The following is a 24,674-nucleotide window of genomic DNA, read 5'->3' as shown; positions in this document are numbered from 1 at the left end:
GCTTATGCATTTTTATACATATCCCTTGGCTGTAGACGTGCACTGCAAAATCTGGAAAAGTGCAAATTTTGAAGGATGGCTGTATTTCGGTGCGTGCATTGTTTTGGAAGGTGCAAATCAGGTCGGCTCGCCTTTAAATGTGAACAGAATTGAATTTATCCCATATCCCTACTCTCATTGTTGCCAACGGGAGAGAACATTATATATGAGCATTCAGCAAGCCTTTCTTTCTCCCTCCCCCTCCCCCTCCAACCCAGTTTTAGGATTGCGGCCTCAGTCTGCAGTGTTCTAATGCAGTTACCTTCAGCTTGATAATAATTTTGTACTTGCAATTGTGGGTGTTAAAACACAGCTATATTTAGCTTCTATGTGCTTATAAACTTGCTTGTAGTACATTATTATTTTGCCATCACATTTTCAAATTAAGAATTTCAGCGTTCACAAAGACCAAAAATATATAAGAGATAGAGAGCTGGCAGGGGTGGCTGGCAGCAGACAGCAGGGAATCCCAGGTTTTGAATTAGATTGAAAACAAAACAAAACAACCAAAATAAATAATGACCCATATTTCCTTTATGTCCCTCCCACCCCCAAGGGGTTTCGTCTTAGATAAAGTAATTGTGGGTCAGCAGGAGAGGGAACCGTTATACCCTTTCATTTAAGGAATTTGTCCACTCAACAGCACCCCCTCCCTTAAGCTGCTTTTCTCTCTAAGAGTCAAAACAAAAAAAATTCCTTCCAGTAGCACCTTAAAGACCAACCAAGTTAGTTCTTGGTATGAGCTTTCGTGTGCATGCACACTTCTTCAGATACACACTGAATGTGCATGCACACGAAAGCTCATACCAAGAACTAACTTAGTTGGTCTTTAAGGTGCTACTGGAAGGAATTTTTTTTGTTTTGACTATGGCAGACCAACACGGCTACCTATCTGTAACTAACACTTCTCTCTAAGAGGTTATTATTATTATTTTTACAGAGAGCTCTTGGGATAACTTGGGGTAGAGTGATTAGAGGACAAACAGCTGAGAATGAAAAGGTTAAACTTTTCCTGCTCCCTCTTGCTGCCTCTTTGCTTAACCTGAAGCCACACAGATACAGTTTGTAGTCCTTGGGAACAACTATCACCCAATACAGACCAGGTTGTGCCTTAAAATCAAAGGCTGTGGATTCAGCCCATTCCTATTGAAAGATATAAACATGTTGGGCAATGTATCACAAATGCGGGGGGGGGGGGGGAGGAATACGTCTAGTCAATAGTGGAGTATTTCAGGCACCATTACATATTGGTGACCATTCATACTGCATGTTTATACCAAGCCAGTGAATGATAACTGCATGAATAACAATGGGAGAAGGGACGTGCTTCAACCCACCATATCTTCTTGAAGGAGGAGCGAAAAGAGGGAGAGGAGCAAAGGAAAGGAAGCCAAAGTAAGAACACGGCACTCATGGGACAGGAATGTGTTAAGTGTGCTTCCTGCGAAACATTCGTATCCCATGTGCTTTTGTCACATTCCGTTTTTATGCAAGGAGGAAACCACACACACACACACACACACACACACACACACACCCCTGAACTCTAGCATAAAAGGGCAGCTTCTTTTGGAGACAGACATCAGTTTTTCCATGGCAAATGGGAAATCGGTGGAAACAAATAATGGAAATATACATGTTGTGATGAACATGACTTAGACTGCGTTGTCTTCCCCACAGCCACATCACCACAATTGTGTCATAGGAAGCCACGTCACCAGGGACTGGACTTTTGCACTGGTGTCAACAGACTGGCTCTCTATATGTTCCCCTTCACAGACATTATACTGCCACAGGATACATTAAAATTAATTATTTTTATAACCCACCTTTTTAAAAAAGAAAACAAGAAAGCACCCCCCAAGGGAGCTAAGAAATATTGTTTGAATAGCAGAGCAATGTAAATCCACCTCCCTTACTTGAAGAGGACTTGATTAGGCAGAGTCAGCCTGCAGTTCAGCTCTCTTGGCTCAGCTGATCTCCCACTCTCTGCCAAAGATGGAGCAACATGAGCCCCACTCTGTTGGTGACAACCTCCCTTCCCAGCACTGGATGAGCTGACAGACTGGAGACCCACCAGTGGGATCCCTGCTGTGGAAAGCCAGAGGGTAGCCCTGACATAGGGTATTCTAAGGGCAGAGCTCAGTTAGCTTGGGATCTGCTGGATCTTGAGTTGATCCCACTGCCTTTGTGGGAGCTGTCTCCGTGACTGGTCCTAGACAGTGTGGATCTTGCTGACTGGTATTTTCTGTTAGCATTTCACTCCTCTGTTGTTGGATGTGTGATTGTTACATCACATCTCTGTGTTTACTTTCCAGGCTTGGAAAGTGTGAAAACGGAAGCTAGTCTTATCTCTTCCACTCTGTTGTACTTTTGTATTACTTCTCTCTCTCTCTCTCTCTCTCTCTCTCTCTCTCTCTCTCTCTCTCTCTCTCTCTCTCTGAAGAAGTGAGAGGACGCCATGATTGCTTTGTCCTGTATATGTTGCTTAATAAATACTTAAGATGCACACACCAAAACTCCACTTTGTTTCTGCTATACTCTGCTGAGTGAGCGTGCACATAGTCTTCTGATATGTGGGACTGAAGATTTATGGACGTCCCTGGCTGCGCTGCATCAGTAAGATGCCTGGAGAGGTTTGTCTGATTCCGGGGGCTGCGTGTGTCCCCAGGTGTATTCCAACACTTTCTACAATGGCTACAGGGCAGGAGGGAGTTTTGATTGCACCCTAAAACATTTACTATATATATTTCAAAATATAGAATAAAAATGCCTGTACAGAAGAATTGTGCAAAAACAGCAGGGCTTTCATACAGAGTTCTGTGCCACATGAAACACTCAATGGAAGAAGTCGTTCATTTGCGGTGTAGGAGAAAGTCAGCAGTGATAGGGGCAGATGGATCCAGGTCATTTCAGATATCCTGCCATGACTGAAAAAAACCTATCTTGTGTATTCGCCCACCATACATCACATGGACCTTTGAAGATTATTTAAGTATTCAGGTAGGTACATATAGATGGTCTCAGATCATTTAAAGTTTTAAAGATCAAGACCAGCAGATTGAATTGGGCCAGAAAGCAAACTGGTAACCAGTGAGCCAAAGAATGGCTGTAGCTTCCATCTAGTCCTGCTTTTACATAAATAAAAAGAAATAGGTTGCATTTGTTGGATACTAGAGGATAACCAGTGTAGTTGCTGCCTATGACTTCTGAAATACAGAGTTTCCCCATCTATGAATAAGAACAGGCTAGGGCTAGCTTTTTTGCTTAAGCCTGCATGTAACACACATGCCCACATTGCTGCACATCCTATGGATGATTAAACCAAATATGATTGTGCCCACACAATACAGTCAACACTACAATTTATAGCATTTTGCTGTAGACGCTTTCTCGTCTTTTGCCAGAGAGTCTTTCCACCATGTCCCATCTTAGAGACAGTTGCCTCCTCAGAAAGCAATATCTTTTATCTCCTAAATTACTAAAGTCTAAGAGCTTGCTTACTTAAGTTCACCAGTGCTTACTTCCCAGTAAGTATGTTTAGGGTTAACAATTTAGGAGAACAGCGTCTCATATCAATCCCTCCAAGGAAGGCCTGTGTCTGAGCATAAGCCACTGCTATATTGTAGATGCAGGTGCATTGCACACCCTATACCATATACTGCCTCCAGAAGCACTCACGCAGCATTCCACATTTTCTGTTGATTTTACATGTTTATTTGAACTTTTGTAGCTTTTCAAAAATGTCGAGCTGGCTACGTAGCAACTCAAAGTTCCTTTCCTTTTACTACTAAGTGAATATGTATCGTTTTTTGGGGGGGGGGTTAAAATGCTCTTTATCACAGGAAGGTCTATTTATTTCAATTTACTATTTCCTGCAACACAGACAAATGAACAAAATTGCATTCCAATAATAATAATAGCTTTTTTAAAAAATAACGTGGCTATCTCTGAAATTTTGCAGAAGTGATGGCAAAGAGCCACCCCATTGGTTTACTGGACAGAGGCTCCAGGAATGCTCCTCGCTTGGGAGCATTCCTCCGCCTACTGACTGCAGTGGTAAATTATGACTTAGCTGTAGCCTCGTGATCTGGTCCCTTTTAGAAGGAGTCAACTGAGACTCAGCAGTGCCTGCCTGTGCATTCTCAAGACAGTGGTGTCATGCAGTCACATGGACAGGCACTGCTTTTATTTTGCTTCTTTGGACAATTGCATTCCACTTTCATTTTCTGATAAAATGTCTGATATGGCTTTCAGAATAATTGTCATCGTCGTCCTCATTAATGATGTATAGATTTATACAGTGCTTCCCCCCCCCAAAGAAAAATAGGTGCCGGTACTCGCCATGAAGTTGTTACAGTAAGGGCCACACTTTTTAACAACAACAAAAAAGAGGTGCCAGTATTGCGTACCCTTGAGTACCCCCGGGGGGGAGAAAGCCCTGGATTTATACATCCAAATAAATTTTATATAGAGACTTACATAGAGACAAAATAGACTTTAATATTATTCAAAGCAAGTGAAATGAACACAATATCAGAACAAGGAAGACAAGATAGATAAACATCAGAGAGCCATGGATAATAAAATCAAGGTGAAAAGCCTGGCAAAACAGCCTTTTTCCCCCCCCTCTGGGCAGTTACATATATAATCAAGATGACTGCTAACCAGATTGTGTGTGTGTGTGTAGTCTAGATACAACAACAGAGAGGACTCGCAGCATTTCTATCAAGAACAGTACTTCAAATAGTGGCCAAGAAGTTAAAAAGGTATCTGAGTGGATGGAGAGGCTCGTCTGGAAAGATGGGAAGTCCTAAGCCACTGAAGATTTAGGTGATTAACATGCTCCAAACCCTCATCTCTGGTCAAAACTTTAGCCAAAACTTTTGTACCAGCTTTTCAAAGGCAGTCCTACGTAGAGCATCTTGCAGCAATCCAGCCATTATGTAACCAACAGCAGGCATGTTTGTAAAACCATCAAGCTTGTCTTGCCTACTTTAAATGCTTTAGCTATAAGCCCTTTAAATGTGTTTTTGGGGAGGTGGAGATGGTTAGGACCTGGCAGTCTGCTACAATTTAGGGACCGTATGCAAAACATGGTCATGCTCTGCTCATGTTCCTGTCCCCCCCAATGTCTGTCCACCAAGTTCCATTTGCATAGCACATTGTCCGCCACAAACATTTCATTTCGTCTACAGCGCAATGGGAACTTTTGAGCAGCATGCAATAACACACCACTCATTCACATTAAACCATCATTTGTTTTAAAACAATGGTTTAATGTGATGTGCAAACCAAGCCTACGAGTCCCAAAAATGTTGTATTACCAACGAATGTTAGAAACCATGGCATATGTTCAAAATTTTAAACTGTTTCATCAAGAATGTGGGGGATATTTGTAACATGAGCAAACATCTTCTTGTCCCCCTCTGAAGGTGCTTTTCATGAGGAAAAATCAGCCACCAATGCTTCTTTGCATTTAAAAATGACTTATTTGTTGCCACATTGGGGAAGAATCTGTTAAAGAAGCTAAGATCAGGTGTCAAATGTGTGGGTTGCTGGCTACGGAGGGATATAAGAGTGTGAATGGTCATATGTAAAACAGCAGGTCTAGACCTAACACAGCAAAGAGAATCCAGTACAAAATATTCTGTTCTTTTCAATCTTAAGTAACATTGCAGTTCTCTTTTCCTTGGCAACAGCACAGAGAGAAAAGTTTCCTCAGTTGACCAGAGAGACTGACCCCACCTGGAGACGGGCCAGAGCAGGCCTGAGTTTCATCCTCCAGTGGGTCACCCTTTCAAGTGTTTATCTTCCTAGAATGTGGAAGAAATATGGCTGCAGGATGCTGGTGGGACTATTAAAAAACAAACCGCAGGGGCCAGATGATTATGAATTTCAGGCTTAGAAGCTGAAACACTCTGAACACACATCCAACATTTTCCCCCTGTAGTGTTGAAGGCTGCTTGGGGAAGAAAAATGAAGCTCTTGCAGGAACTGTTTCTGAATACTATTATTTATGCTTCTATAATATCTATTCTGTGTTCAGAGTGCCTCATAATTCTTCTTATAACCACCCGTGAGGCAGGTTAGGCTGTGACCTATCCAAGGCCACCCAGTGAGTTTCATGGATGAGTTAGGAATTGAACCCAGCACTCTCAGGCCACTGCACCACGGTGTCCCAAGAGGGCCCTTCAGAGCGGGTTTGAAGGACACCACTATTAAATACAGAATTATAGCTTGGTCAGGTCATCTGCCAACCTCAGAAACCTACCTGGCTCCATTTTGGCTGATCCTACATTGAACACACTCCTGTTGAAACACATCTGGGACACAAGCATTGTCATTTTTGTCAGCGTCATATAGAAACATCCCCCAAACTATATACCTAATGGAACACCCTGCCACTAGAGAGTCAGCAGGTGTCCTTTGTGCCAACTTGTAAACGCCCGCCGAAAACTCTTCTGTTTCATCAAGCCTATGCCGGCAGTTAAGAGTACATACCCACCACAATGGTCTATTTATGTTTTTTCTAATTTCTTTTTGCTTTTAACTTGTTGTAATATTACTGTTTGGTTTTGTGGTTTTATATAATCACATATCTCTTTACTACCCTACACATCTCTGCTCTAGCATCAGGATCTTATTTTTCAAGAATCTGTATCCTGTCAACTGCCAAGCTCAACAAAGTGCTCTTCACTTGCTCATCCACTTTGCCCTTTTCCCATACCTCAGAGTCTGAAATGGAATGTGGCATTTTAACTTGTCTTAACATTCCTATCCCCTATAGAAGAGGAGAGGGGTTCCCCGCCTCACAGACCCCACTTCCCCTCAGGAGTCGCTAACTGGTCTTCTGCCTGCTACAGGCAGAGCATTCCACATGACCCCAATGTAATTTTATTCTTCATTGTTACGCTTCATTAAGATCTCTTTTGCCCAAGTGACCTGTCTTGTAGGATTCTCCCATCTGCTTTTCACATCCTACTCCATTTGCCTGACTTACTGCCCCAGCGAATGAGCTCTTAATCCCTCGCTTGCTATCTCTGACAGGTTGGGAGCATCTTGGAGGCTTTAGGTTTCTCTCACCTTCTCTCACCTCTTCAGGCTTAGCCCAGAATCAAGGAAGTGTGAAATAAATAAATAAAAAAACAGAGAGGGAAAAGGAATGGTGTGTGGGCCCCATTCACTTCTTGATTTTTTGTTTTAATGCAGATATTTCTGATTAAAAAAGAAAAGGGGCTCACACACATCACAGCCAGAATGCAACATATAATCAGTTGACAGGCTTTCAAGAAGTACCATAGCGTGGATCCTCAGAGTTTGGCTTATTCAGTATTACAGTCTGCGCCACAAATAAAGAAACCCAAATTATTTCCAAGGAATACCTGCATTGTACCAATATAAGTACAACTTTCTGTAAAAGCATTAGTAAATGCTAAAACATCCATTCAAAAAAACACACACCCAGACTTTTTCAAATTCCTACAGGTGAAATATAACTTCTAATTCCCGTGGGCAAGAGCCGAAAGAGTCTCTTTTACAGGAAAATTACTTCTGGTTCCCAAGTCTGCTTCAGTATGCAAGACAAAGCTGACTGAGACAGTATTATAAGTCCCTTTCTGGTAAGGAGGCATTGCAGGACGGCAGAGGCTTCTCTGTGGCCCCGATGAGGGAATCGTTTCATTGGAGACCCATTCGGATGGGGGCGTGAGCATAAGCCCTATCAGAGCCAGATCCACCTATCAGAAGCCAGATCCTGGCCTGCATCCCAGAAGGCTGGGCTGGGGGGCGGAGTCGACGGAGCAGGAAGGCTTCCCTCAGGACTGCTCCCTGGCTATTTAAGCAGCCTTCACCTGGGGCTCTACCTCCTTTTCCCTTGTCGGGTTCCCTATTTGATGTAAATCTTAGGACTGACCTACGTGACATTTCCGCTGGCGGGCCAGAAGTATTTTGATTGCCCCATGCCCAAGCCAAACCTTTTTCATCTGTATTCAATAAGGTTGTGGCCTGTTTTGATTCAAAGCAGCCTATGTGGTCCTTTATTTGTCTGTGGGTTGTGGACTGCGGAGCATAATGCCTAGATCCGCAACTCCACTGGCCCTGGGAAAGAATTCTTATAACGTTATTTGGGTCCTTTTCTTTGCAGCAGTGGTGTGGCTAGAGAAACAGTGCTGCCTTCCTGGCATTCACTGAGACAAAGACGAAGCAGAGTAGGTGGTGGCAAGGCCACCCCTGCCAACTCTGACCTCACCACTGCCTCATTCCACTCCATCTAGGAATAGCAGAGAAAATGGATTCAGTTCCCATTTAAAGGTGAACCTACCAAATCCACCCTTTCTGAAACATTACACAAACCAAAACATTTTTTGAAATTTGCCCTTCTCCAAATTTTGCAGTGTGGTTCTCCAGCCAAGTAATGTACCCAAAAGTGCATAGAGTAGGAGAAAGTGTGCATAAAAATGCATATACATGTGTGTGTGGTTTTGGTACACACACACACCTGTATATGCATTTTTATGCACACTTTCTCCTACTGTATATATTCTCCTACTGCATAAATACACACACACACTGCATTATACGTGGGAAATTGTTTTGCCAAAATGTGTAATCAGGAAAAATTCTATACAAAAACGTATATATTAGGAGAAATTTGCACTAAACTGCTAAAGAACTTTCAGGAGGTTGGTTGTTGGTTTTTTTAAAATGCAGACTGGTGTGGAAATGTAGAGAGATGAACTGAAGAATGGGAAAATGAAAAACTGGAAGAAACAGTCAGGAGTTCACCACTGCTGCTCAGACACCCTCTCCAATCACACGCTGCTGCTGTTACTTGTGCTGTAGGACTCTCTGGTACAAGACTCTCAAAGGGTGTATTTTTTATCTTCAACTCTGCATTCTGTCATCGAATCTTAAGGCCAGATAAGCTAAGAAAATACAGCTGACGGGCCTCCTACCCGGCCTCAAGACCAGTATGTCCCTTTTATGCCCTCAGGTCGTTTGGGAGACGCTTGCTAGCAAGCGAACCTCGAACCTCCTCCCTCGTGTCAACAGCATCACGGCCTTTGGCAGAGCGCTCATCTTATTGTGAACCTCAGGTATTCACTGAAAGAGCTGGAGCACAGGTTATGCTTGCCTGTGGGCAGAGTATGGAAATTCGTAATATGGTGTGCCCAGCCCATGCAGCAGACATTTCCAAATGCAGAGAGGGATGGGGGAGTTTCCACAGCTCCGGGAAACAGGTGAAGGGCTCAGCAACAGTGTGAACAGATGCCTTGCTAGAATTCTCCTGTTAGCAGATAATTCCCAAGCATGAGTCCATCAAGTGCGAATGAGCAGCTTAGGTGCAGGGGAGGTGCTTGCTAAAGTGTCTGTAGCAAGGAAGAGTTCTTTGGCTGAAAGGTGCATAGTAAAATGAGAGATCTGCCTGTGTTCACGTAGGAAAGGAGAAAACAACAGAACTTTTGCCCACTGCTCTTAGGTCTCGTCAGTGTTTTTTTCTCAGGGGTACACAGTCCTGGCACCTCTCTCTCTCTCTCTCTCTCTGGATTAAAAAGTGTGGCACTTACTATAACAACTTCCATGGTGAGTACCAGCACCTATTTTTCTAGGAAAAACGCATTAGGTCTTGTGGTGTGGCACTCAGGTCCCATAGCTGTTTGGTGGGCTGCTGTGAGAACAGGATGCTGGGCTGGAAAGGCAACAGACTCTTTATGTTTTCTGTTTCAGCTTATATGGATGTAAATATGGGGGTGGCCTTCATCCCTTTTCCATTGGCCCTTCATCCCTTTTCCATTTCCAAATAAGTCTCTCATTAAAAAAATAGTTGTCAACAGAGGCCTAAGATGTCATTTAATCCACTCTCACGCTGAGATGGTCTTGCCAGCAGGGTTGCCAGCTGTCCTGATTGTCACTCCATTACTCTGAATTTTTTAAAATATCATCCCTCTTCAGGACAGGGGAGTCTCTTGTGCAGATTATTACCAAAAATATACTCGATTTTGTGAGAGAATGCTGCTTGCTATACAATACGCTGGTGCTACTAACACAGACCAGTTGGCACATTCTTTCCTCTGGGATAGATTTGGGTGCTGCTTACATCACATTTTAAATGGTGCTGATATCATCAGGCATGGAAGCAGCTACAAATTCTCCAGTCTGCTGAGTTCGTAACCACAGTCTCCATCACTCGAACTGCCCCTCTCCCTGCTTCCATTGGGACTGGAAGTGAATTCCAGAGGGCAAAGAAGAGAGCAGGCAGAAGCAAGGGGAGTCAGGATGAGAACATGAAGAGGCTCTTTGGCCCTGTGCACTCAGGTGCAGAAAGATGTAGCAGCTAGAATTTCCTGTATCAAGCTCAACAGAACTGCTTTTCAAGGGACAAAATCCAGCTCTGGGTCTGAATCTGATTTCATATTCCGGGGACATAGCCTGTGATAGAGTGAAGTGCCTCGCCCCTGCCTAAGCAACAAGTCACTTGATTTCTACAAATCTATGAAATGCTGACAAATCTGAAGGGCTCAAAAGAGGAAAGGAAAGGCAATCTGTCCCAACAAGGATGTGAGAAAGATACTGCTTGTGGGTTTTTTTGTTTTTAAAAAGAGGGTCTCATTTGACCACCTCCTGTTGGCCTTTTGAAGCAGTTCAATGGGCCAGTTTATTGCACAGTGGGGAATACACCTATAAAGGACTAAATGAAAATAGGCGAAGAAGCCATAAGAAGAGAGTCTCCACCCATTTAATGTTCATTTCAGACTGAGGGAAGCAAAATAAAGGCTTGTTTTGCACCTATTCATAAATACTTGTGCCCCCTTAAAAATAAGCCTATATTGTATGACGGCTAAACCTCCACACATGATTTAAAATACAATGCAGAAATGACAGGCATTTACGGCCAAATTGCTATAGTGATTTGGACTGCTGATATTATGTTTATGTGTGCCATCTATTATGTGAAACCTCTTAATGGAGAAGCAAGTTGTGTTTTCCCACAGTGAATAATGCCACACACACACACTAATGTTAAGTTTCTTATTGAGGGTGAAGAGGAGTGACACAGATTTTCAATACGGCTACTTTGAAGGTCACCATGAAGGAAGGTGGGAAATGCCTCTGCTCTGTTGCCACTGAAGGTAGAAAATGAGGCGAAAGATTTCAGACCTAGACAGAATATTTGTAAGCTTCAGAAGACATTGTATAAATGTTGACCTCCTTCGTTGGAGGCATCACAAACATTACCTGGGTCTGTAGAATATGGCTGCAATGAACCCAAAAGTGTTTGTGACCTTCCACCTTGGCTTTCTCAGAGCTGTGGCCACTTGTGAAAGAAAAGTGTCAGGGGCAATGAGCATCCCAGAGATTGCCCTTTGCTAGTAGCAAGTCTGACTGAGGGTAGACGTATACTGCAATTTAACGGCCATGACATAGACTATAGCAGAGGGAGCCAAATGGGTGTGGCCATTGTGGAAAAATTAATACCGTCTAAATTCATTTTTAATTAAATGCTGAATACACAGAATATGTTAACTCTCCCCTTCATCCCCTTCCTGGCATTTATCGCATTAATGATCCCTTCCCTTCATTAATCCCAAACTCATGTTAAATTCTTTCCACCCAAAGCCAGTCCATTCCCTTCCTTAATCCTCCCAAACTCATTCTATTTACATTTTATTTTACTTTTTAAAACTTCTTTTATTTAATGCATTTATGATGATGATGCTATGTATCCAAAGTGAGGCCATTCCTTTCCTTATTTCCTACCGGTTATTTTATTTTACTTTTTTTTTTAAAAAGGTATTTAGTTTAACTGATTTTCCTAATTAATATTATTTTTTTCAAAGTTCTTCTTCCCTCATCCTAAATTCCCCTAAATGGAAAGGTGGTGAGTGGTTTGGTTTTTATGAATGCATGCATGTATGCATCAATCAATCAATCAATCAATCTTTAACTTGTCACAGAAACATGGGAGGACGCACCCAAAACCTCTTGGAGGGCTATATATGACCCATGGACTAAGGTTGCAACTCCTGCTCTGAAAGAATCCTTGGAATCATAGTTTATCAGTAGTGTTGAGGGTTTTCTCTATCTTCTTAAGCGGATTTTCCCTATCCTCTTTTGCACCTACAGTTCCCAGGTTGCCTGTGGGAGGGGATAACTGCTAGATCCGTTTAAGGCTGCAATCCTGTCCATGTTTACTCACTGGAGCACTGCAACTGAGCACAACAGAAATAACTTCAGAGAAGAAAATGCATAGGATCAAGGTCGACGCGGGAATGTTTTAGTCACTAAAATTTAGTGCACTCTAGAGTTTTATGGCAAGAGTAGAGTCAACCTGTTTCTAAAAGGAGAGCCTTACAGCCCTAACCATGTTAACTCAGATATATATTCTACTGAGCTGAAGGAGGCTTACTCCCAGGTTATTGGAGTTAGGATCGGAGCCTTAGTTATCAAGTTAAAGTCAGTGATATGGCATGGAAAGGGGGAGCACCCTGAGAGTTCGCCATAGGATTGTTTAGCAGCCAGGGTTACGCAGAGTCAGGAAAGTACTGCCTCTTAGTACCCTGAAAAAAGAGTGGCTAAGCATAAAATCAACAAAAGAAAGTAAAAGAGAGAATGAAAGAGATAAGGGGAATAATGGAACAGACCGGCTGGACAATTGCCAGGATTGGGAGGGGTTGACATCACAGCGTATTTGTCCACACTAACCGCAAAAAGGTTAGTACCTTCTGAATAATGTACCAAGAGACCTGAAAGCCGAGCAATAATCAGCGTCAGTAAACAGACTGTGGCAGAACCCTCAAGGTCTTCATGCTATTTCTGTTGGTAAATCATGCCAAAATAAGCTGCTGCAGACTTACCCAAAGTGCTTTGCTGCTGTTTACTTTTCTACAGTGGTGGCCAAATCCACACAACAACCCAATCTCATTCCCCCCACCTCCAAACTTTAATCTCCCTGCCCCAGTCTTGTTCTCGGAGGCTACTATTTTATCCACACTTTAGCTGCGCTATGCTTGATCAGAGAATTGGAACATAATGGCAGAGGGATGGTAAATTGCCTCCAATGTCTGTGTGCTTTCTGCCCCCTGTGCCCCTTCAATGGATCAAAAATTGTAATGGCTGAAGATGATGGGCTTCACTTCTAAGTAAATATGTTTAGGGTTGCACTGTCAGTGATTTAACATGCATCCATACTGAGTGAGTCTGAAACTGCCCGCTCCGCTCAACAAACTGGTCACAAGTGTGTCGAGCCACCCTATCAAATCCACCTGATACTTTTAAATATATAAGCCAATGCAACCCGCTGTGGATTAAAAAGTGAAAGTTGAAAAACAAGGGGGAAATTAGTTGCCTGCACAGCCTCTCCGGCGGTACGTCGAGAGAGCATTCAGTAAAAATGGTGACAGGCCCAGAGCTGTTTGAGAGCCACTGGAATTTATTCCTGCGCATTTGTCACTTGACAAGCTCCCTGGATTTCTAAATGTCATGGTCATGACTTCCAGTTACATCCCTGAAACTCAAAGCTTCACATTTTCTTTCCATGCTGTCAAAGTCAATCCGTTATGTGGCAAGGACTTCCACTCCTTTCTTCAGAAGCTGAGTGCCAAAGATAAGAGACAGTGTTGGTGAAAATAAAAAAAAATTCTAGGATGGGAAGGAATGTAAAAAAAATCATTACACTTGACCTCCTGAAGTAAGAATGTAAGAAGTGACTTGCTTGACCAGACTGAAGGCCCGTCTAGTCCAGCATCCTCTTCTCAAAGTTCCAATGGGAAGCATGCGAGCAGGACCTGACTGCAACAACACTTGAGTTGGACTAGTGTCAGGGGCTGGACTGAGGAGGAATGGTGGGGGTTGCCCCCCCTTCTCCTGAACCTTCCTGAGAACAGGAGGATAGTATAGATTTAGAACAGTGGTTTGCAGAAGGGCATAGTTCAGAGGCTGCAGAGAGGAGAAGTTGGGAAATATTGGGAGAGGAACAGCAGGAAGAAGAAGAAGCACCAGGGGAGGGACAGCTGACAGACTTAGTGTCCTTGGAAAGCATTCCTGACCTCCATCCCCTCCCAGAACCAGGCGGGCATTGAGGGTATTAGAACAGAGAGGTCAGAAGCAGAAAGCTCAGATTAGTGGGCGCAGGAGTGACATCTAATAGGGGAGACGTACGGGGGTGGGACTTTACTTGGAGCAACACCATGATAGAGAGAGAGACCGCAATCCTTTGTCTCTCACTGTAATTATTGAATAAACTAATTGGCAAGAACTCTTCTTTTTTCTCTGCTTCTTTGCTGCCACCGTAGGGGGATCCTATTCCCCAAAGCCTAATAATTAGATGATCCTCAGGGTCAGTTCCAACTCTGTAATTATATGATACTATGATTCCAGTTCCCAGGAACTCATATATAAAGGAGCACTGCCTCTGAGAGTGCAGGCAGAACAGCAAAGATATAGCACTTCTGAACTCAGGGCTGCTTATCCTATATTATCTACTGTGCCCACCAAAAACAAGACTTGGCCAGCTGCAGCAATGCTCTAGTGCCAGCCTGACATATTTTTGTACTCAAAAGGGGGAAGTCCACCTCTCTTTATCCCTTTAATGCCACTGGGAGGGGTTGCTCAAAGTATTTGCATAAGGCCCTTGATCAGAAATTGAGTCCAGGGTGATTCATAGTAATACAATCATTACACATATAGAGTTAGGAGTGGTAAAATGCCCCATCTGGAATTTGCTGCCTTTGGAAGGTCTACTTCATATTACTTCATGCATAATTCAAGTTTTGTTTTTGGAGTTCTACTCTGATTTGTACAGCCAATAACTTTTTCAGGGAACAACTGATTCCGTTAGCACTATGTTATTCATATAATACTACTATAACGGCAACGTGATCGCTTCATGAATGTTAGAAGAATTGCAGTGAGTGTGTGTATAGTGAAGGTTTTTCAAACAAAGGAAACCAACCATGGGTTAGATCCAATTGTGGGAGACTGCTTGCACAATGGAAATCTGCTTCTGCAAAGGACTTCTAGATTACCTTCTCCCCCAACTCCCCAGAACCAGTTCCAGAATGTCTCCCAACCATCCACAGCAGATTTGGGGCATGTGCAGGGGTCATGGAATCATAGACTCATAGAGCTAGAAGGGACCCCAAGAGCCATCTAGACCAACCCCCCTGCAATGCGGGTAAGGGGTAGGCCAGGAAGGAGAAGCACTGTTGCATGAGCAGACACCCATTCACACTACACTGGATCTCACCCTCTGGAGTAAAATGATTTAGTGGGCTGAATGGCTGCATATTGGGCTAACACTTGCGCAGCCTGATCCTAAAGATGCTAACTTGGAAATGGGGATTTGCATCCATGGAAGCATAGGACTGAAGCCTTGAATGAACAACAGGAACATGAAAATGGTTGGTAATTAGATCTCTCTCAGTCACTTATTTCCTCACCTGGTAAAATATCTAAAACTGCCTCCTTGAAAAACCATGTACCACTAAGGTCACTGACCCAGCTCCTAAAAAACTAAAGGCAATTAGAATTTCACAGTTATTGGATACATTACTGCACCATCATCAATCCCAAAGACAATTGTTTAACAGTCATAGGATTTATTTTTAAAAGAAGTCCTCCAGCTTTAATGTTTATCAGCTAACTCAAAAACAAAATATTGGCTGCAGTTTTTATCTGCTTTGTTGCTATAAGTGTTTTATTTGTTCTTTTTTATTCTTTGAGGGATTTCAATAGCTAGCTAGAAACAGACAATGAGAGGTACCAGATAGTTCATAGCGGTTGGCTATATATTTCTCATCAAAGCTTTTTACCCTCTTTCACATAGTAAGAGAAAGAACTGCTCAGATGCCCAGAGGATCTACAAAGCTAAAAATAACCCATGAGCTACATGGAATCAAAATAAAGTATATCATTTCAAAAAATGCTTTTCGAAAACCCTGTTTTAAGCTCCCCAGCTAATCCCAGAAACCAGAGATTAAAGAATGCAGAGGCACTGTCCGATGGACTCAAGGAAATTTAGCACCATCCAGATGGATCCACATGTGCAGAAGGAGGAGAAAGGCACATTCTCGCTTAATATACTGGGCCCATCATCAAGCAAAGAGCTGAAGTCCACAGGTCTAAGCACACTTCTTCTTCCTGCTGGATTCTGGCCTCCTTGTTTTCATTCCAGGATATTGTGAGGGTTAAAAGAAAATGAGGTGGAGCTGGCAGGGTTATTGTCTCCCCCTCGTTCTAACAATGTTTTCTACCGAGCCTTTGGTAAAAGGTACTCACCACCAGACAATGCCAGGCAAGATTATTGTCTGGATTCCATTCCGGTAGCAACATGACTGTATCTGGTGTGAGTTACGGCTTTGTTCAGGCTAGGTATATTATGTTAGGAATGTTATCCAGTGTGGCTGAATGAGCTTATGGTAGGGTTTGTCAACTTCAGTGGTGAGGGAAAATGAGCCAGGCAGGGGTGGATTGAGTCAGCTGAGCAATCTCTTTGCAGGTGAGACTTTCTTCCTTTCTTTGTTTCATGGCCAGTGGCAAGCCTACAAGAAATGACCCCAAGACCTGGTGTGTGTGTGTGTGTGTGTATGCATGTGTGTGCGCACGTGTGTGAATGCGCACAAACAAACACACATATATTCATCCCATGTAGTGATTTAAGATAAATAATTTAAATACATAATGTAGCATCCTATATATAACCAGAGAAGGAAAACATTGCATTTTCCTTCAAATGCTTCAGGTTTTTGACAATAAAGAAATAAAGACAGGTTTCTTGGCAAGACAACTGACTGGCTCTTTGCCTTAGCAACAGCTGTGTGGGATATTCCCCCCCCCATCCCCCATGTTAGGCAACATACAGTACGCATTTGCTTGTCCGCCTATGAAATTTCAGACTTTTGCTCCCACACATCAAAGCTCTGCATAACACAGGGCTTGCAGTTCCATCTGGTCCAAGTGAAACAGGAACCCTGATTCCTCTGAGGATGTTGCACACTCATTGACCCTGGTGGGAAGACTTTTCCCTTTATGCGCATTGACTTGTGATGGAGAAGGTATTCAGAGAACTTGTATCATTGTGTAAAGCTCTCAAAAAGTAGTCTTCGCATTGCCATGCTCTTCCTGTGGGAGTGTGGGAGATAGAACAGTGGGGGCAAAGAACTGCTTCTTTTAAGGTGAGCCTTAGCAGGTGTAAGTACTGCCACACCTGCCAGCAGCTCAGCAATGACCCAAGGCCTACATACACAAACATAAATGGCCCAAGGTAGAATAAATAGTGCCCTGTATGACCAGGAAAGGAAAATGTTGCCCTTCCTTTCTTCCCTCCTCTCTCTCTCTCTCTCTCTGCAATTTCTGCATGTAGCTGATATATGAGAGCTACTAAGCAGCAATCTAGAGAACCCACAGTTACTTTTATCAATTGCAATGTTAATAGAGTGGAAGTAATTGCCACCCCTGCCCTTTCCACTTTGCTACTTCTTGGTGGCATCCCTTGCCATACTGTCCCATCTGCTCAAATGAGTAGCACACAACTTTATCCTAGAGCAGTTAGCAGCATAGACAGCTACAATGTCTACCATTGCATCTGCTGGAAAACATACCTTTATCAACAGCGAAAGGTAGGCTCACCAGCTTGCAGCCTGGCAGCCCTGGCTGATGTACAGATGAAATATAATGCCTCACTCTTATAACTAGTACAGAAGAACCTCAAAAACAAATGGTCTCTAGATATTGCTGGTAGGTATCACATTCCAAGTAAATGATGGCGGCTGCCCAAAATTGGGCAGATCCTTTTGGAGATTATTTGAAATATATATTGTAAGCATATTAAAAAGTTAACAGTAACAGAGCAACACAATGGATGTGAACTTCTGCAGATTACACTGAAACACAAGCGATGTCCTAAGGTTATTCAACCTCCCAGCACTAGGCAATACCACTACAACCTGTGATTTTGAACCTATTTTTAATGGCATGTTGTGAACAGTAAACAATGAGAGTCAGAGCAGCCTTTGCCAGCCGCAGCAGCTGTAATCCAACAGTGACTGGAGGGCACCAGGTTTGTGAAGTCTGGGTTAGAGGGCAGAAGTTTTAGGGTGCTTTTCCTTGAGATCTGCTGCCATCTTGTTGTTCTCAAAGCACAACCCTGCAGCCAGCACATCTCACAGCATCACAGGTCCAGGTAACAAAGCCTAGTCTGAATTCCTTTCAAACTGAAGAAGTGTGACTTGCTCTTATCTGTTCATTCTTAAAGGAGTAGAACGGACGTCTCCACTAGACCATGAGATCAGAAGATGGTATCGTCCGCTGGAAACAGCCTGGTGATACAGATACCTATCTGGCAAAGGTTGAACTTAAGTTTGTCATTTCCTAAGAATCTGCAAAACCACAAAAAAACTTCCTCCCAGAGCATTCTGTTCCAAATAAAGAGTTCCAAGGAAGTCATAAACTTCCATAGCTTCTCTCATCAAAAAGCTACTGTTATTCAGATAAATGTTCTTATGGAATGTTGCTCTACTTGAAAGCTCTTTAAAGGACAGTTGCCTTATCCCTTGTGGAATATCCAAGAAGCCATGGAAGCTGTGGAGCTATTATCTCTGAAAGCAAATTTTCCCCAACACAGCATGTTGGAGGCTGGGGCAGGACTCAACTAAAGAGTTCTGCGAAGTGGGAGCCAGCACAATGAATCCTGCTAGCACAGCAGGGCTTTTCCCTCTCTCCTTATCCAAATCAGCTCAGGGTGGGGGGTGTCAAGAGAACCCCCAGAACAATGCATGGGGGGCGGATGAGGAGAAGGGAGATGGTTCCATCTGGCAATCAGGAATGTTTGCTTTGATGGAAGGATCATAATAGTGCAACACTGAATTCCTCCTGGGGAATGGTTCGTACCATCTCCACCATTGAAAAAACAGCACATGGATAAAAACCATTCACAGACCCTGTTAGCTGGGACTCTTGTGATGAAAATACACACTTTAGTGAAGCCATAACTGCAATCTGAGATAAAATAAAATTTGCCAGTGGATTGTGCCTGGCCTGACACCTAGTGAGAGGATCAACAAAGAGAGTCCATTTGACATACAGCAACACAAACCATAGATGATGAGCAAAGAATCTGAAAGGGTATAGATAATCACTGACAACTCTGCTCAGATCTCCTGGGCACCATGTGGGAGATGGCATTTGTTTCCCAAGGAAGATCCAGTCCAGTCTATGCATGTCACTGAAGCTCACACATGGCACCACCACAAAACCAGCCAAAGACAACTATCATTTGCGCAATACACCGGTATTCTAGGCTGACTTCATGATGACTCCTTTGCAATCACAGGCTGACCCTTTTGCCCTGAATAGTCACTCAGCAATTTGCCAATGCCAGAGCAGATCTGTAGTTACTGAGAGAGTAGCCCTGGGCTAATTTTGTCATGTCTGAATATGAGTTTAAAGGAATGCCAGATCCCAATGACTGGAGAATTCTAGAAAACTGAACTCATCAGCATTTGAAGCTGCTCAAAAAGCTGAAACCTGTACCCACCAAGAATCATCCTAGTTTTGAAGAAAAGAAAAATCCTCCATCGATCTCTGTCTAGTTCTCATTTTTGTAAATCATGCATTACACCTGCCAATTCTTTGCCCTACTAGGGGACTTGTTGGATGTAATACAAATCGGCAACAGACTCACCACTGCTTCCACTGTGGTCTTGCCTGTGTGGCATACTCTGGTTGAATTGCTGAAGTCAAGCTGGGCTGGCCCCACCATTGAGCAAAGTGAGACAGTCAGCTTAGGCAGCTGATTTGGGGAATCATTCGTGAAAGGGCAGCAAATTGCTAGCTATTCAGTTATTGCCACATTGCTGACATGGAAAGGATATGCTTCCTGATTTTTCTGCCTTGGGTGGCAAAATAACTTGCGTGGCCTTGGGTACCATGTATCTTGACTTGTGGGTGCAGCATTTGCTACTTCACTCAAGGAAGAAAGCTGCTGGGCTCACACTTTGGGAGATTAGTGCTACTAGTTGGCTGTAGCAAAATATCCGCTCCAGAACCATAGAATCCAGTGGCACCATAAAGACTAATGACTAGCACATTTATTGTGTCATAAACATCCACAGGTACTCTTTGTAGCTGTAAGTATGAGTGTTCAACCTGCTCATTGCTCAGGGATGAGACTGAGCACTCACAAAATCCTTTGCACAAACATCCTTCCAGCTTCCAAATTCTAGAAAGCTATCTTCTAAATTCCTATCACTCAAGACCTGACTGGACAATGCAGGTGGAACCTTGAGTCAATGTGATGGGTGAGATATTTGATTGTTCAGGCAGTTTTGAGACCCCAAGCCCCGGAGTATTATAAAAATTCCTCAGAAAAAGGACATTGATTTTTTTTTACTATAGAACAAAGCAGTGGTTTCTGAGTGGTTTTTATGAGAGGTCCCTCAATGAGAAGGCCCACAGCGCAGTGGCAGAGCATCTGCCTTGCATGCAGATGTTCCCGGGTTCAGTTCCTGGTACCGCCAGTTAGGGCTGAGATTGACCTAGGGCCCGAAATCCAGGACACCCACTGCCAGTCAATGTAGACAATTCTGAGTTAGATGGAGCCATTAGTCTGACTCAGTTTAAGGCAGTTTCTCATGTCCCTCCATTCCTAAGAAGCCCATGTTGACCAATGACAATCTTTTCCTGTATTTCAGAATTCCAGCAACACTACTGGGTACATTTTAAAGTATGTTCTGAGTATATGCAGGGCTTCGTGCAGATTGGCCTAAGTGATGTGGAGGATATAGTTTTGAATCAGGGCAAAAAATAACAACATTGATGACACCCAGTGGCCTGTTCAGCACTCCTTCCAGCATGCGCCAGACTCTTCTCTAACACAGAGGGGTGCTCTGTGCAGACATTTGGGGTTTTCTCATCTCAGAAAGAAACTCCATTTTTAAACGGTTCTTTTTAAGTGTAGAAAGTTTGAAAATTACTGGCAAATGGAAAAGCAAGGTGACTTGCCCAGCGTTGTGTGGCAGCCTAGTGGGCAGGACAGCTACAGCAACTAAACTTTCTGTGGCTTCTTGCCCACATCTTTCAAGAGGTTTCATCTGATTTAGCATTGGCAGGAGAATTGTTGGCTAGACACAGAGAAAGAGACACCATAGAGGTGGCTCAGAAGTATTCTTCTCCTTGGGTATTTTTACTGCAGTGACTAGAGTGATAGACTAGGACCAACCATGATGTTCACCTTGGGCCAGTCACCAACCCTCCCCAACTGTTGTAAAGATAAAATGGAGAAGGGAAAAGCCATCTATGTCACCTTGAACTCCTTGGAGGAAAGGTGGGGGATATACATATGCAATAAATAAATAAGTAAAGTGACAGGTAGCTTAAGTATTCTAAAAATATGAATGGTGGATCCCTGATGCATAGAAAGCTTTGGCTGCAATGCCTGAAGACCCAGGCTCTGAGCAAAGGACGACATGGCTGTGAATGGACTCATCCCCCAGAAGTGCTCTCCGGTTGGCAGATTATTTTTACTGACTTATAATTTCTATTTATACTCCCTCCTTTCTGCCTGTTGGGTTTCAAGGTGATAATAGATGGAAGGGCAAAACTAACCCTGAATGACAGGCTGAGCTGAGAGGGGAGAGTGAATAACATGATGCAAGACCTGATGACCAAAATATGGAAGATGTTCAGCTCCATCACATCCCACAGGATTCTCTTCATTGTTCTCCTCCTGCCTCTGCTTTCAGGCACCACAATATACAAATTTGCAAGTCAACCCATTCCTTTTTGACCACCACATGAAGAAGGTCTGCAGAGGCTAGAGGCCAAATGTATAATTAAAGGCTGTGTCTACACTCCCATCCAGTGCTCTCCCACCACACAACATTAGCCACAGTCCATGTCTCTCCTGCCATTTCTTATGAAATAGTGCCTTTTGATGCATTTCCTCCCAAAACCAGCCTCGATCCGAATTGAGAAAAAGAAGCCTCACTGCATTTTAAGCTCAAGCAGCCAAAGAGACCCACGTGCCTTTGGAATGAGGTCATCCTTCCTCATGGGAGCTCCCAGTGCACTCTCTGTTAGTGCAAATCCCGAAGGTGTGAAAAGCACTACCTGGAATAGAGGTACTGGGAAAGGGCCTTTCCCCTCCATCCCTCCCAAATGCCATTCCCAACACCTGCTGCTGCTGACCATTGCAATTCCTCTATTCTGCCATGCCAGCTACTGGTGACACCAGCAAGGCTGCGGGCATCATCGTTGCCCTGCACGGGGGAATCGGATTCTCCAAATCAATGCATGGGGGGGGGTGGACATGCAGTAAACCCCCTCAACCCACAGAAAGTGCAAACGTTGGGAAAGAAGCAGAAGGAAAAGCAGCAGCAACCTCAATCACCCAGCAGGTCCGTCATCCTGCGGGCGTTTATATACTGATCGATGCCTTATACCAGAGGTTAAGTCCTACGGATGGGGAAGACCCTTAAGGGACGCTTCCCCTCCAAGAGCGGCTGTCCTTAGACTTCTCCAAAAGCACCATCCCCACCCAATATGCGCCCCGACGCGCGTGGCAGCTCTTCCCGAGGGAAAACAACCCCCAAGAGTTTGTTGAGGTCGCAGCAGGAGGCGATCGGATCCCTCTCTGGCAACAGCTGGGAAGCTGGGCGGCAATCGCTGGACTCCGAGGGACTTCTTGCGAGCGAGCGAGGAGACGCCAACACCGCAAGCCGGCCAAAGAAGTGACATCAGCTGCCCCTAGGCTAGCCCTCCGCGAGCAACAAGTAGCGCAACCAAACAAGCGCACCGGGTGGGGATCCCAGGAGGTTTCGCTTGTTGGCGTGGGGGGGGGAGAGGTTTTACCTGGGGCCTCGTGGGGCAGGTCGCCTTGGCACGCCCCTCAACTCCCAGCCCCGCGGCTAGTAGCCACCCATCCGGCCCTCCTTTCAGCTCGCCCGCTGCTCAGCATGAGAGCCCATCCGGCTGGAGGCGAGGAGGGCAGGCGCAGCTTTCACTTTCCTTTCTGCCCGCCGCTCCCCCGCAGCCCCTCCGCCTTCCACGCCCCCGCCTCTTACCTCCGCTCCGGACCCCGCGACTCCCCGCTTTGCCGCTCGCCCGGCTCCTCGCTCTCCTCCAGGCGCCTCCTCCGCCAGCCTCTCTTTCCCGCTGCCGGGGTTGTTGTTTTTTTGCACAGCAGCTCTGTGTTTGTTTGTCTGCTGGCGGCGGCGGCGGCGGCTCCCTGGGCTCCTCCGAAAGGGAGATCGGGTGACCCGGCTTTTCGCAGCAACTGGCCGTGTCTGTCAAAAGGGAAAAGGGGTGGAGAGCCGCCGCCGCCACCCCAAACCCTTTCTCGGACTCCCCACGGCGAGCAAGGATGGGCCAGCCGGGAACTTGACTTTGCCCCACACGCTCTGGCTGCGTGTGCAGCGGCGGCAGCCAGAGAGCCGGAGGGAGTGCGCTGGCCTCAGCCCGGCTGACTCACTGGGACTCGCAAGCTTAGTGCCTGCCGAGGTGCTCTCGCTTTTTATTTATTTATTTCAACGCTCGCTCGCTCCTTCCCAACCCCGATCGCCACGCGCACTTTTTTCCTTTTCTTTTTAACTCATCACACACATTTCTCCCCATCAGATATATAGCCCTTTTGATTTCCTGAAGCATTATCCGCCCCCTTGCCTTTTTTTAAAAAAACAACTTGTCAGTTCCCTAAAAGGTGAATAGAAGTCGTACCTAATAGTAGCAAACGCAGCTTAGGCGTTGTGCAAGCGCAGAGATCAAAACAGTCGCTCCTCCGCTCGGTCCTCAGGGCGGCTACTGGAAATCCAGGCACGCCCCTCCTCGATCCGGAGCTGATCCCAGGAGGAGGGGACCGGAGGGCAGCTGAAAATGGCCCTCGGCCTCAGTTTCATGCAGGTGACAAGGTGGGAGGAAAATGTGGGGGATGGGTGCTCTGCCCGCTATAGGCATGCAGCCCCCAATTAGGGATGCCAACTTAAATAAAATATTGGGAGGAGGACCAATAACCCACCCCCACATAATCGACCACAAGATGTGGGGCATGCACAATGCCCATCAACTTGGGGGGGCAGCCCCCTCAAATATTTTATGGGGAGGCAAAGGGATCTCAGCCCCTAGGAGTTGGGTCCAATGTCCCCAACAGGTTACCAAGGCAATGTGACTCTCTATTTCTATTTATATGTTCTCCATCCTCTCTAAATGAATGAACAGAAGTCCCAGGGATGAGGAATCCCAGGTGAGGAATGATTTGCACTGTGCTGGCCTCTACTGAGAGGTAACGTTCGTGCCCCATGTTTTTGGAGGATAAGGGGCAAAGGGTCATATCTGGTACTGCAAGCTCTGCTGACGCAAGGGGGCTTCCATGCAGACAGTGAAGCACCCTGTTCCTCTCCTGGGCCCTCCGGCTCCCCACACACCCTCTACATCAGCTTGGGGATGGGGGATTGCTTTGGAACAGATTTCAGGGGATGCAGGGAGAGGAGATGATACATCGGAGACAACTAAAAAATGGCTGCTTTTCATGTTTTCCAAGAAACTATGCTGTTTAAGTCCACCTGTGTACCAAATTGCAGAGTTCACACTATTGTGGCAGTAGCTCAATCTTTGGGAGCCCACATGTGCCTTATTCTGAGGCA

At 44.7% G+C, this 24,674-nt stretch overlaps 1 protein-coding gene across 5 annotated transcripts in view; it reads right to left on the bottom strand.

Moving 5' to 3' along the window:
* The window catches only part of SYNPO (synaptopodin), an 81,301-nt gene that overhangs the window by 31,399 nt on the left and 25,228 nt on the right, over nt 1–24,674 (bottom strand). The window contains exon 1 of one of the 5 annotated variants that reach the window (XR_014164600.1): nt 23,100–23,741. The exons of the other annotated variants lie outside the window; for them this stretch is intronic. The gene's annotated coding sequence lies outside the window, so the exon portion shown is untranslated. Of the gene's footprint in view, nt 1–23,099; nt 23,742–24,674 lie in introns of those variants that run through there. 5 annotated transcript variants of the gene reach the window in all.

The sequence above is a fragment of the Podarcis melisellensis genome, assembly GCF_964234715.1.
Source record: "Podarcis melisellensis genome assembly, chromosome: 2".
Taxonomy (NCBI): Eukaryota; Metazoa; Chordata; class Lepidosauria; order Squamata; family Lacertidae; genus Podarcis; species Podarcis melisellensis.
Note: the sequence above shows the minus strand (reverse complement) of the source record. Positions and strands in the feature narration are given on the sequence as shown.